Source organism: Lygodium microphyllum, chromosome 2 (genome assembly GCF_053477565.2).
Source record: "Lygodium microphyllum isolate KBCC chromosome 2, Lygodium_microphyllum_v1.1.10, whole genome shotgun sequence".
Lineage (NCBI taxonomy): Eukaryota > Viridiplantae > Streptophyta > Polypodiopsida > Schizaeales > Lygodiaceae > Lygodium > Lygodium microphyllum.
The window spans coordinates 127,594,579-127,607,863 of record NC_141136.1 but is presented as its reverse complement, the minus strand read 5'-3'; the positions used below and the strand labels follow the sequence as shown (position 1 = coordinate 127,607,863).

The 13,285-nt window shown below is 40.3% G+C and overlaps 1 pseudogene; it reads left to right on the top strand.

Annotated features, from left to right (window-relative positions):
• Positions 1 to 4,895, top strand: part of LOC148040304 (uncharacterized) — a 64,371-nt pseudogene extending 59,476 nt beyond the window's left edge.
• The last annotated feature ends 8,390 nt before the right edge of the window (positions 4,896 to 13,285 follow it).

Here is a 13,285-nt window from a genome sequence, read left to right as displayed (position 1 = left end):
GAGCTGTATCCCACTTGGTGATCTAATTACCTCAATGCCCAAGAAATAACGCAGCTCTCCCAAATCCTTCATCTCAAACTTCTGCTTCAATAGCATTTTCACATGAAGAATATCTTCATCACTGTCACCTGTCATAATCAAATCATCAACATAAATGACAAGTAGCATAATACCTTTCTCTGTTTTTCTCACATAAAGTGAGAAATCTGCCTTGGAAATCTGAAAGCCAATAGTGACAAGATACTGTCCTATCTTGTCAGACCATGCTCTAGGTGCTTGCTTCAAGCCATACAAGGCTTTCTTCAACCTGCAAACAAACTCAGGATGAACATCATGCACATAACCTGGTGGCTGCTCCATATAGACCTCTTCTTGCAAGTCACCATGCAAGAAGGCATTCTTTACATCCATCTGATGTAAAGACCATTCCTTTGATGCAGCCATAGCAATGACTGCTCTTACGGTTGCCATCCTTGCAACCGGACTGAATGTTTCTTCATAGTCAATGCCATATGTTTGTGCATATCCCTTGACTACTAATCTTGCCTTGTATCTGTTCACAGAACCATCTGCATTGTGCTTCACCTTATAAACCCACTTACAGCCAATTGCATTCTTACCTTTAGGCAAAGGTACCAATTCCCATGTAGCATTTGCTTCCAAGGCATCCATTTCTTCATCCATGGCTTTCTCCCATTTTTCTTTTCCCATGGCTTGCTCAAAAGAAGTGGGTTCTGGTTCCTGTATCACCTTGACCATATATGCATAGTGAATGGCTGTAAATCCATCATATTTCAGCCTATCCACAGGATACCTAACTCTGGTAGACCTACGCAAAGTGGGTTCACTCCCAGGTGCTCTCAAAACATCCCTGGTTTTCCTTACTCCAGGTGTAACAATAGAAGAAATACCCAACTCATCATCAATGCTCTGTTCTGAGCCACTGGATTCACCATCCACATAAGAGTGACCTGCATTCACATCAAACATGGGCTGATCTACCTTCTCTTTTCCTTTTCATGATACCTGCATACCACTATTTGCGCTGCCTTCAGAAGATTCTCCTGATCTCAATCTGCCTGTCCATGGCGAAGAATGTGAACCACTACTAGAGGACGCTCCAGGTCCACTAATATTTTGTGACTGCTGCTGTGAATTCTGTGCAGCATTACCATTTTGTGCATCTACATCATCAATCACATTTACTGGTTTATACCAGCTACTCATCTCATCAAAAACAACATCTCTGCTCACTGTAAACTTACGAGTAGAAGGGTTATAGCATCTATACCCTTTTTGCTGCAGAGAGTAACCAATAAAGATGCACTTCTCAGCTTTTGGATCCAACTTGGATCTCAACTCATCTGGCACATGTACATAGGCAATGCAACCAAAAATTTTCAAATGAGAAATATCTGGTTTCCTACCAGTATACCTCTCCTCTGGAGTCATTCCATGTATTGCTGCAGTGGGAGTCCTGTTCATTATGTAGACTGCTGTAGCAACTGCTTCAGCCCAATAAAAATCTGGCAGGTCTTTTTCATTGAGCATGGCACGAGACACCTCTCCAATATGTCTGTTTTTTCTTTCTGCAATTCCATTTTGCTGTGGGGTATGACTGCATGAATATTGCTGCTTTATGCCATGCTCCTGCAAGAACCTTGCAAACTCATTTGAGAGGTACTCTCCCCCTCCATCTGACCTTAGGCATTTTACTTGCAGGCCTGTTTCTTTTTCAACCATAGCTTTAAGAGTTTTAAAATGCCCAAAAACTTCACTTTTCTTTTTTCATAAAATACACCCAAACTTTTCTGCTATAGTCATCAATAAAACTGACAAAATAATGACAGCCTCCAAGAGATGCAGCTTTAGTAGTCCACACATCAGAGTGGATTAATTCCAATGGCTTCTTACTCTCTTGAACATGTCTAGGAAATGGTTTCCTTGCCTGTTTTCCAAACTGACAGGCTTCACATACCTTATGCATTTCTGCAACCTTGAATTTAGGCAATCCTGCAACAATGTTTTGGGCCTGCATTGATTTAAGTCGCTGTACATTAACATGACCAATGCGTTTATGCCAGATATCAATATCTGCAACTACACCGGTCCCATGTGCAAACATTGCTGCACTCAATTCAGACATGTCTGCATCCAATGTAAACATTCTGCCCTTCTTCTTTCCTTTTGCTATCAAGCGACCTTTATTTTTCATATCCTCAACAAAGCATCCATGAGGATTAAATCTGACCTGCAAGCCCTGTTCAACCATTTGACCAACAGAAACCAGATTCTTGGTGATATTCGGGACATGAAATACATCGGACAGGTATTTCTTTTTCCCATCCTGCATAGACAAGGGAATTTTTCCAATCTGCACAATAGGATGTGCAGTATCATCACCAGTCTCCACAGATCCTGGTTTTTCCATTTTCCTTGCATCCTCCATCCATTCTGCATGACCTGTCATGTGGTTTGATGCACCTGAGTCAACATACCATACATCATTGCTTTCTTCTACACTTGTCACAGAATTGTTCATGTGCTGCACCATGAACAAATGCTCATTTCTGTCATCACCCTGTCTGCTAGAAGATGCATAATTCCCTTGTTGCAGTTTTCCATTCATGATGTCATTCTGCTTTTTATAGCAGTCTTTAGCCATATGACCCATTTTACCACAGTAGTAGCATTCAACATTACTGTTTGCATTTTGACCTCTTTGCCATCCACCACGACCTCTTTGGCTCCCCCTGCCTCTAGAGTTACCACGTCCTCCTCCATAGGACTGGTTTTCTTGAGTTTGCTGCATATTCTGATTTCTACCACGGCCTCCAAATCGGCCTCCTCTACCTTTGCCTCTACCTCTTCCAGCATTTGAGTAGAAGACAGCTTCTTTTGAAGTTCCTCCTAAAGAAGATGCACCACCATTTCTCTGCTCCTCAGAAATTAGAAGAGCAATCAACTCCTCAAAATCAGGAAATCTTTCACGAACTGAAATGGATGTCCGAAACTGTGCATAATCCTTTCCTAGACCATTCAAGGTCACAGAAACTAAATCATCATCTTCCACTGGCGACCCAATGGAAGCAAGTGCATCTGCAATCTTCTTCACCTTCATGTGGTAGTCGTTGATGCTCATATTTTCTCTTTGCACATTGTGCAACTCTTGCTTGAGCTGCATTTTCCTGGCTTGTGTATTTGTGCTATACATCTTTGACAGAGTATCCCATGCCTCCTTTGGCGTACTTGCATCCTGAATATGCACAATCATAGAGTCTGAAATACTGATAGACAGCCAGTACATAACTTTCCTGGCTCTCTCATGCCATGCCTTGAATGCTTGCATTTGCTGTTGATTGGGAACATCAGGAAGAACTGGTTCTTCTTCATTTCCTGCAACAAATTCCCAATATCCTTTTCCCATAAGGAAATTCGTCATTCTAAACTTCCATGCCTGGAAGTTGTTCTTGTCAAGCTTTTCAGTTACAATCTGTGAAAGAGAATCAGACGCCATTACAGAACACTGCGAAAAATTTTGTCACTGCAAAGAACACAGCTTCAGCCTCACAAGGGCAAATATGCAAAACTGGCGAAAGTGGTATTTGACCACACAGTCACTTCCTAGTGACGATTTTGCATAAACAGGAACCAAGGATGATTCTGTAACTCCCAATGTCTCTGCAAATAAGCATATGATGCAATTTCTACAGTAACTTTTCACCGACCTGTAGAACAGTGGTCGCACAGCATAAAACAGGGCTTTTTCCTGAGTGCGTGCATAAAACTTCTGCCTCCAAAACAGGCCCCGAAATGGCCTCAAATCAAAAAAACAGGGTCGCCGAGAGCTAAAGCTCTCACCCGCAGCATATACTGCCCTCTTGCTTCAGCGCGAAGGGCGTCTCAACCTGAGACAATGCACTCCTGCAATTTCCGGCTGTGCTACCTGCAGAGATCTGCTCCCAAAACAGAAAATGAAAGCAACACTGCTCCTCTTACCAGAACACCGCGAGCTTGGCTTGCTTTCTTGAGCTCCTTACCACGAACAAGGCTCTGATACCATGTCAAGATTGTGGGAGAGAAGGAAGGAGTCTCACTTGTAGCTTTCTTGCTTGCACAATGGGGGAATACACACAGAGGTGGAGGCTGAAAACTGTTTTCCTCTTCTTAGTTGTGTAAGCCAAAAGAACTCTAGTACAAAGAAATAGAAGAACCCTCTATATGGGTCTCAAACCAAACTCAACTAACTAAGGTTGCATACTAACTGAGCCACAAACTAGAGTAGATAAGGATAGCTATCATGTAGCTATTATTCATGGGCGGTGTACCAACCGCATATGCAACTAACACGTCGGTGACATAAATGCACAACGGTCACCCTGGCGTATCAGGAGTGGAGCTCGATATCTCAACAGATTGCTCCATCCACTATCAGTGGAGCATAACGAGGCCTATTTATTGCACAGAATTAACATGTGCCCCCTCATTCAGAGGTCACTCTTATGTCTTTTTGTGGACCTATATATGGGTGGGGACCATGGCATCAGCTTGCTTGCTACATTCAGAGCATGAGTACTTATGGGTTCTGTCTCAATGTAGCCTCTCTTTTTGAGAGAGGCATCACACATGCAGAGGGGCAAAGACTCTATATTGATGGGAGACCTTACTCTCAAGGAAACATAGCAGGTTTGATCAATAGCAACTGAGGAAGAAGCGTAAGAACCAATTGCACATTTGTAGAGATTGAAAATAGTCATGAACCACGACATATGAGTAGAGATGTACCAAGATACATAGTTTTGAATGCTATTACATCATTGTGTGTTGGCAATGGATTGTTTGTTAACTATGGTTGGCATAGGCCTCCACGAGCACCCTTTATAGATGAGGATTAGGAGCTCTAGTATATACATATTATATATTTTTTTGGAACCTTGTACTACAATTTTGGACTTCTATACTATAGTCTCTTAATGTTATAATATTTTTGGGCAATCTTTGAAAGCTTTGGGTATGTATAATAAAGTGTGGTTCTAATTATTCTTAAATTTGTAGCCATTGAATTGTGTGTGCTTGCATGTGTGCCTCTCTCTCCTTTTGTGGTCAAAGCATGTCATTGATGTATGTCTTCTTTGCCTTCAAATATGTAGCATCCAAATCACAACATTGATGATGTCCTAAATCAACCTTCACATGGCACATCATGTATGTCAATAGAGTGTATGAGGATCCTATGTAGAAGTCATCCTTACATGTATGCAATACTAAAAGGACAATATTCCAAGCAGTTTGATCCATGCGATGGCATCTTTGACGATGACAATGGCATGACTGATTTTGTTGATGATTGATATCAAAATGATGGTGTGAGTGATATTCCCGACAATGAGAAATATCTTTGAGAAGAAGCTCTAAAGCATATCTATACAAGGAGCCAATTCACACATCTAAGTGCAAGCTCACTTATTCTAAATCTTCACAATCGATTTAGATGGAGTGATGTATCTGTTATGATGCTATTGAATTATGTAACATAATTTTTTAAGCAAATTCCATTTCATTGTTGTCTAATTATGCTTTTTATTATTTACTATGCTTGATAGCTTGTGTAATTGACTTACAGACTATGCTCTGAGAAGTTCCTACCTTCAAGAAATGCCCTCCCTGCATCGCATGATGCAGTCAAAAAAAAGATAAATAATCTTGGACTTGACTATAAATCTATACATGCATGCCCCAACAATTGTATCTTGTATAGAGCTCAATACAAGTATGATGCGATGTGCCCAAAATGTCCAACGTCTTGTTATAAATAAGGCAAAGGTAAGGTTCCTAGAAAGGTATTAAGGAATTTTCCCTTGGCTCCACATATAAAACATATGTTTCAATTTCTGAAACTAACTAAGCTTATGTCTTGGGGAGTAGAGTATAAGAGAAAAGATGGAGTAATGTGAATTCCATCTGATAGTCCTGCATTTGAGCAATTTTTTTTACACTGGCCAGATTTTGCAAAAGAACCACACAATATTAAGATGGGCATAGGATTGGATGGTGTGAATCCATTTTCCATGAGATCAAGTAAATGGTCTACTTGACCGGTGGTAGTTATTAACTATAATTTTCCCCCCTATCTCAGTATTAAGAAGGAGCATTTAATGCTCTCCCTCTTAATTCCAGGAAAATGTCAAGTTAAAGACCTTAATGTTTATTTGGTCCCTCTTATTAATGATCTTCAAGATCTATGGAGAGGGATTGATGTCATGGATATGTCCAAAAGTAGTGGTCAAAGACAATTCGTCATTCGCAGAATTGTAACATGGACTATCCACGACTTTCGAGGATATGGTTTTTGCTCAAGTACGAGGTTCAACATATACACATTGTCTTGTGTGTTTTTATAATGTTTGTCAAGCAAGTCGTTCAATTTTTTATTTTTGTAGGGATATCTACCAAGGGTTATAAACCTTGTTCTCTGTGCAACAATTGGTTGAGATTGACATATAACAAAAGTCTCAAAAAAAATATCTATCTTTGGCATAGATGATTTTTTCTTGCAAATCATCATTTAGAAGCAGGGGACAAGCCATGCATTTTAATGGAAAGGTGGAGAATGGGAGATGTCCCATGCAGATGACACCAATGGATAAGTATCAAAAGTGGATTGCTAGCCCCGCTATCAATCTAGAGTCAGAAACCATAAGCACTCATGAGAGAGATGACATCCACATGCAAGCTAGAGGAGAACGTTCTTTGGCACTAAGTCCCTCGATATGGTATGCTTTAGAATACTGAAAGGATTTGAAGATTTTTCATCATCTTCATCCTGTGCATATAATCGAGAATATTGATCAATCCTTATGGCAACATCTCATTGCTTTGAAAGACACAATTGTAGCAAGAAATGACTTAATGAACCAAAACTCGAAGCCCGCCCCATGGGTGTTCACATCGAAAGAGACGAAAACTCTCAACCAATTAATTCAATCTATTCGTACGCCTACATGGTATGGCACATCTTGTCGCAACATGTTCACAGTAGAGGACAGGAGCTTGTTTGGCCTAAAAACACATGATTGGCATAACTTTTTGAAGGTAAATCTCTCTCGATCTTTGAAACTAATTTTGAATACCTTCCCTATTTTTTTCATCAAGCTTATCATGAATTCATATGTGCAGCATGTCCTACCCCTTGTTATTGATGGATGCACTACAAGAGGCATCGGAGATATCATTTACTGACTTGTGTCACTTACAAGGTATTTGTTTGGTTGTTAATTTGCACTACAAAAACATTCAAAAACATGTCTAATATTTTTTTTTCCTCTACAAATGGATTACATCTAGAGAAATTGACAAAGGGTCCATTCCACGAAAGAAGCACGAATGTATAGAGCTTCTTTGTTTAATGGAGAAGGAGCTTTCAATGTCCTTTTCTTATATCTAGGTTCATGTTCTGATCCATGTAGTGGACGAGATAGATATCGCTGGTGTTGTGAGAACTCGATGGATGTTTTGGGTTGAGAGATTTAAAAAATTATGTACGCCAAAGGGAAAAACTAGAGAGTTCCATGGCCAAGGGATGGCCGCTCGAGGAATGCATGTATTGCATCTTTGAATGCCTAGAGCCAATTGATGAGGAGGCTCCACATGCATGGACAAATGAGTCTTATTCTACCATGTCAGATGAGGTATTTTCTGGTCAGGGAGTCTCTTTCCACCTCAAGGTTCAAGACAAATTGGATATATCTACTTTCATAGTCTAGAATATCGAATGCATGCAACAGTTTGTTGATGAGTACAATGTGGAACTTGCAAACAGATGAGTTGGTAGACGTAGATTAAAAAGGAGATCAAGACATCAAGCCGATGTAAAAAAAGACAAGGATGTGTCTTCTTTCATGGATTGGGTATACATCCATATGCAACAAGTGATTAAAAATCATGAGCCTATCTCAAATGAACTGCGAGAGTTTATGATCAGGTGTGAAAGACATGTAACCTTTGTTAAAAAAAGGTTTCAAGAACTCTAAACTAAACAAGTGGATTTTATATCAATTACTTTTTTATGGTTTATTTGTTGGTTGAGGGTTGCATGTATACAAACATGTGGGCTTGTGGACAACATCTAAGGGTGAAAAATATCGATGACTTACGTCTCACTCAAGATTCCTAAGTTGTTATCTCTTTCAAGCAAGTCTCATGTGCAAGTTCAAGAGACACAAATCTTATCGACTGTGAACGTGGCTACGTGGAAACCATATTAGGCATTTATGAAGTATTGTATCATATCTTCAAGTAGGTAAATAAAAACGCTATCTTGAATTGTGTAATCGTCACATTTAGACTTCTTGAATTGATACATAATTCTAAAGCTTCAATCCATGTGTTTTAATAGGTGGTTTTGAAGGTGGATTGGTTTCGAGCAGAGTACAAAGCTAGTAATGCCACAATGAGACAAAAGCCATCTGGATTTTGGTGCATCGATTCCTCCAAGTTAATATGGGCTTCAAAGGAGCCATATATTTTGCTAGCTTATGTTGAGTAGGTGTTCTTCTACAAGAATATAGATGCTCATCCATTGTGGCAAGCTGTGCATGTCCAGCCTAGAGGTCGATGGTTGTTTGATAGCCCTGACATAGTGCATCATGATCGAGATGAATCGATTTTTCCTTCTAATCAAAATGCATTAACGTTGGACAAAGTCATAGAGTTCTTCTTTCCGATCACAATAGACTTGTTGACATTTAGAATGACAACAATCCGCACTCTGACACTACAAACATTGAAGACGAGGAAACAATGGATGCCAAGCTTGTGGCGGAAATGAACATCAATATATGTTTAACAATGGAGGAGATTCAAGAAGTCAACAAGGATAATGATGATGAGATTCTATTGACAATCAATCTTGGAGATGATGACAAGGACTACTAGCACTAGCCAAAAGACCTACGAATCAACTAGTTTCGAGGGATGTTTATTATTTCCAACACTTGGCAATGTACCCAACTCTTAATATTTCATTATGTGGTCATGATTTTTTTTTCCCATTGTATTCTTACTAAAAAGGGAGGGTGGACAGGGAGTCTCGCGGTGATAGCCGCATATGGCTAGTGTCAGGGTTTAATTCCCCTCAGACTCTCTCATATGGGATCTCTAGGGGTTCTATATCCTCTATATAATGCACATTCATGGCCTATTTATAAATATCCTAATCTTTGAATTCTTTTTAAATAAAACACAACCCTTTTCTATTCAATTTGTAAGTAATCCCTTTATATGACCCCCTTTTGTATGTAAAAAGTGTATAAAAATGGTGTTTTAAAAACCCCTTTGTTTTGAACTCATGTTATATATACATATATTTATGAGTGAAACCCCCCCCCCCCCCCCCCCCCTTGAGTATGGGATAAGCTTAATACCCGTATCCATTCCTTTCTCTTTCTTTCATGTACTACAGTCGTGATTGCCCACATAGAGCACTTAACGGTGGGTAAGAAGTTATGGTTCAAGAAGAGGAGCCTAAAGTAGAGAAATTAGATGGGATTCTAGTTCCTAAGCAAATTTTGGCACACAAGGACAGGAAAGTGAAAGGCAAAGTTGTAAGAAGATTTTTGGTGAAGTTCAATAACTATTCACCAATGGATGGAAGAGAAGAGGCTGAATTTGCTAATTCGCCTCACTTATTGCAACTTTATCAAGATGCTTTCTTGTAGGAACCTACAATGACATAGAATGCTTTTGCAGCAATGAATATTCTCTATTGTACAGTTGAACAATGCATCTCATACAATGCACAACATATGGTTTACACTTAGAATTGACATGTGTATCATTAAATGAAATGCCCTCTAGTCAACTTTCTCTCTTCTCTAAGAAAAAATGCATTGCATGATGGGCTGATTCAATCGAATGAACAATTATCTGTGTACTTTGCAAATGAATTCTAAAAGATTCAATCAATGCTACTTGGCACCCAAGACAGCTTTTCTAAATGAAGTCTTAAGATTTATTAGGCCAAAGTACGAGAATTATTTATACATACCATATAGCTAAATTTGTGATTATTTATAAATTATTTATACATGCCATATAGGCTGAAATATTCTCTCTCTTTTTCCCACTAGTGCACAATTACAGAGTTCTACCAAGTAGTGACTACCATCCCTACCCACAGAACCCCATCCAGCCTTGTTGGTCCCCCCACCACACGGGGGACCACTCTTAACATAGCCACTGCAATGTGCCAAACCCAATGACCATGCCCGACTGTCTCTCGCCCCCGCTCCCACAAGAGACACATGGTGTCAATCCAAAGGATACTACAACGCCACTAGGAGGCCATATCTCGCCGCTTCAGCTTCTCTATCCTAGATAGGCCCATGCGGGACATCTTAGGATGACCACACTCCATGAGTAGTTCCACACTGTACTTGAAGTGCATTGAGATTGTATCTAGTCTGTATATCATTTTGTACCTACCTACTCACTTAGTTTACCATAGCACTAGATAATCACTTTACTGGACTTGGAAAACTTTCGAGACATTCTATATGTAACTTTTGGTCTCATAGGCCAACTTGGCCTTTTGTAGACATTAATATAACTTTCTTTCTTTCTCTCACACACATATGTACACACACACATTCATATCAAACCTTCTCACTGTGCATGGTGTTGTGATGTTTTGAGGACACAGTGTGAAAAAGTATGGAATGTATCATCATCCGACTTCTTTATTGATCTAGAGAGTCAATGTGATCTGACCCATTAGTGTTAGTGTGAGTTGCATGGATTATCTAAAAATACTAGATTTTTGGATAATTTTAGCCTATTTTTTATAGTATTTATTGTAAAATTTTGAAAAAGTAAAAAAAAAACTTCTAGATTAGGATGGCATGCAAAAATCTAGTTGCTTTTTCAACCAATTAGGGGATTTTCACAAGAGGGACAGATTGACGAAATCGTGCACGTCGCGATCACTATAAATAGGCTGAAAACTGCAGATTGAACTAAAAGAAGAAGAATGAGTGATCTGGGAGATCCGTGATCAGGTATCCTAGGGTTTTACCCCCCTTTTGGAGCCAACGAAGCCATTAGATTTGGGTTCCGAGCAGCAAAGAAGGAGCTGATTTTTCTGATCCACGTTTTTGGTCTACGAAGGAGCTCTAGGAGAACTAATGCCTAGAGATTACTTGTGAGTAGTGCAAAGATTCCAGGTTCTTTCAATACATATTGGTTCAATTCATTGTGCTTTGTCTTTGTCATGTTTACCACGTGTATTCTCTTTCTTCTCTTCCATCTCCTATCTCTACTTCCTTCTACATCTGATTCCTAGTGGATTCAACCTTTCGACAAAAACCCCTCCAACATTGGTGAACCTGACGTGAAAGGTCATTAGAAGAAGGAAAGACAAGATGGGAGAATCTTCGAATACATTCTCTAATGATGTTTTGCAACAATTGGTGAAAAATATGAATATGCTTATGCAAGTACAACAACAATGTAACGTGTCCACTAGAATCCTCTAGGACACATCTTAGCAGTCCATCGGAAAGGTTGTCTAGAAAACTCCACCCGGCACTCCCATGGAATGTTGCGGGTTTTGCAATCTAGGACTTTCCGCATCTGCCACGTAGCGGAAGTGTCCTGGCCGTTTCCCACTTAGGATCGACCGGAATTGTTTGGTCATTTACTAATAGCGACTAGCGTCAGACCTGATCGAACTACTTTACGCAGAAACGCCTGGTCTGAAGCGGGTTCATGCTGCACTTGGTTCAAGGAGAATGGGAAACGAGAGGGATGCAAGGCTCGACCTCTCTGCCATAAGGCATAGTCCCATTCCGTTCCCCTAAAACAGCGTGAATCGGGTAATCGATAATTCCAAGTCATCGTTCTCATTACTTGTTCCGGTGATGTTGATCATCTCTCTGTTCGTTGAAGACTTTGAGAAAAGTTCCCGGCTAACCGGGACCACCCATCCATAGGACGGACCCATGGTCCATCCTCCGCACTTTCCTCGGTTTGTTTTAGTTATGTAATTACCTACCACATTAGTTTGACATATAACAAACAGCTTCTTTGATTAACCCTGTTATGCACTGATTCCTTCACGTAATCTTATCATATGACATAAAGAAAACAATGCCAAACAACTTCTTTGTTATCATTTTATCCTTTTATCTCTGAAATACAAGGAGTTCCGCCCGTAGGCTTTTCATAATCCGCCCGAAGGCTATCCAGTAATCCACCAGGGATCACTAATCCAAGTTTCCGCCCGTAGACTAGTATGCGGGCCTCGAGATCCAATCCCGAGTCACGTTAGCCTCTTGTGCAGGGCCCGGAAGGCGAGGGATTTACGGCCAGAGCCCCCTCTGGCACCCAAGCGTCCTCCTGCTCCAAGTAGAACTCAACGGAGAGACCTCTCACGGCGGGTTCGGTCCACGTTCCCGGCGCGGTTAACAACCCCCTTGGTTAGGGTCAGGCAGGCAGTCGGGGGTAACTGAAGCTGCCTCTCCCTTCAGGCCTTCAACCTGAAGTATTTAGATATCTTTTCATCCTTTAGTTCATTGAGCAAACAATGCAAACAGTGCTTTCTAAACTGTTACAAGCACAATCAATTCCAATGGTCGTTTAGCTGGCAAACTGTTAAGGAGTGACTCCTTTTCTCCGAATGCAACCCGCATTCGATCCGGAATCAATTGCAACTTGGCAAGATTCCTATCATTCTTGGGTTAGGGTCATACCCTACCAATACTTTAGGTTTTGTTATGGTAGATTCCAGCGACCATGTCGCTTCAATCTATTGATTGGTCAATTGCTTCCAGGCAAATACCTAACTTTCCTTTTCCTTAGCAACTATTTCCCAGGAAAGGTGATGTAACAGGATGATTACTCATCCTTTTGTAGGTTAACTTAGCGCAATAACTTGCCAACATTATTTCCAAGAAATGACAAAACTCTCTCGTGGACAAATCTCAAGTCTATGCGATGTTGCAACTTTTTGTACATGTGTTGTATCTATTCCACGGGATCATTTCACCCATTGAATGGCGTATTCAGGTTACGGAATTAACTTCAGGCGAGTAGCAGGGTTTAGGGTGTCTTCTTACCCAACCCATTCCTAATTATATTGGTCCACGGTCCTAGGAATTTCCTAACCCAGTCGGAGTTTCATCATTTGAACGAATGATCCTTAGGATAAAACCTTAGATCATTTTATGCATGAGCATCCAATTGATTCGACATCTCGTGAATGTGTGTAAGATCTTTGGGTTTGCGGGTT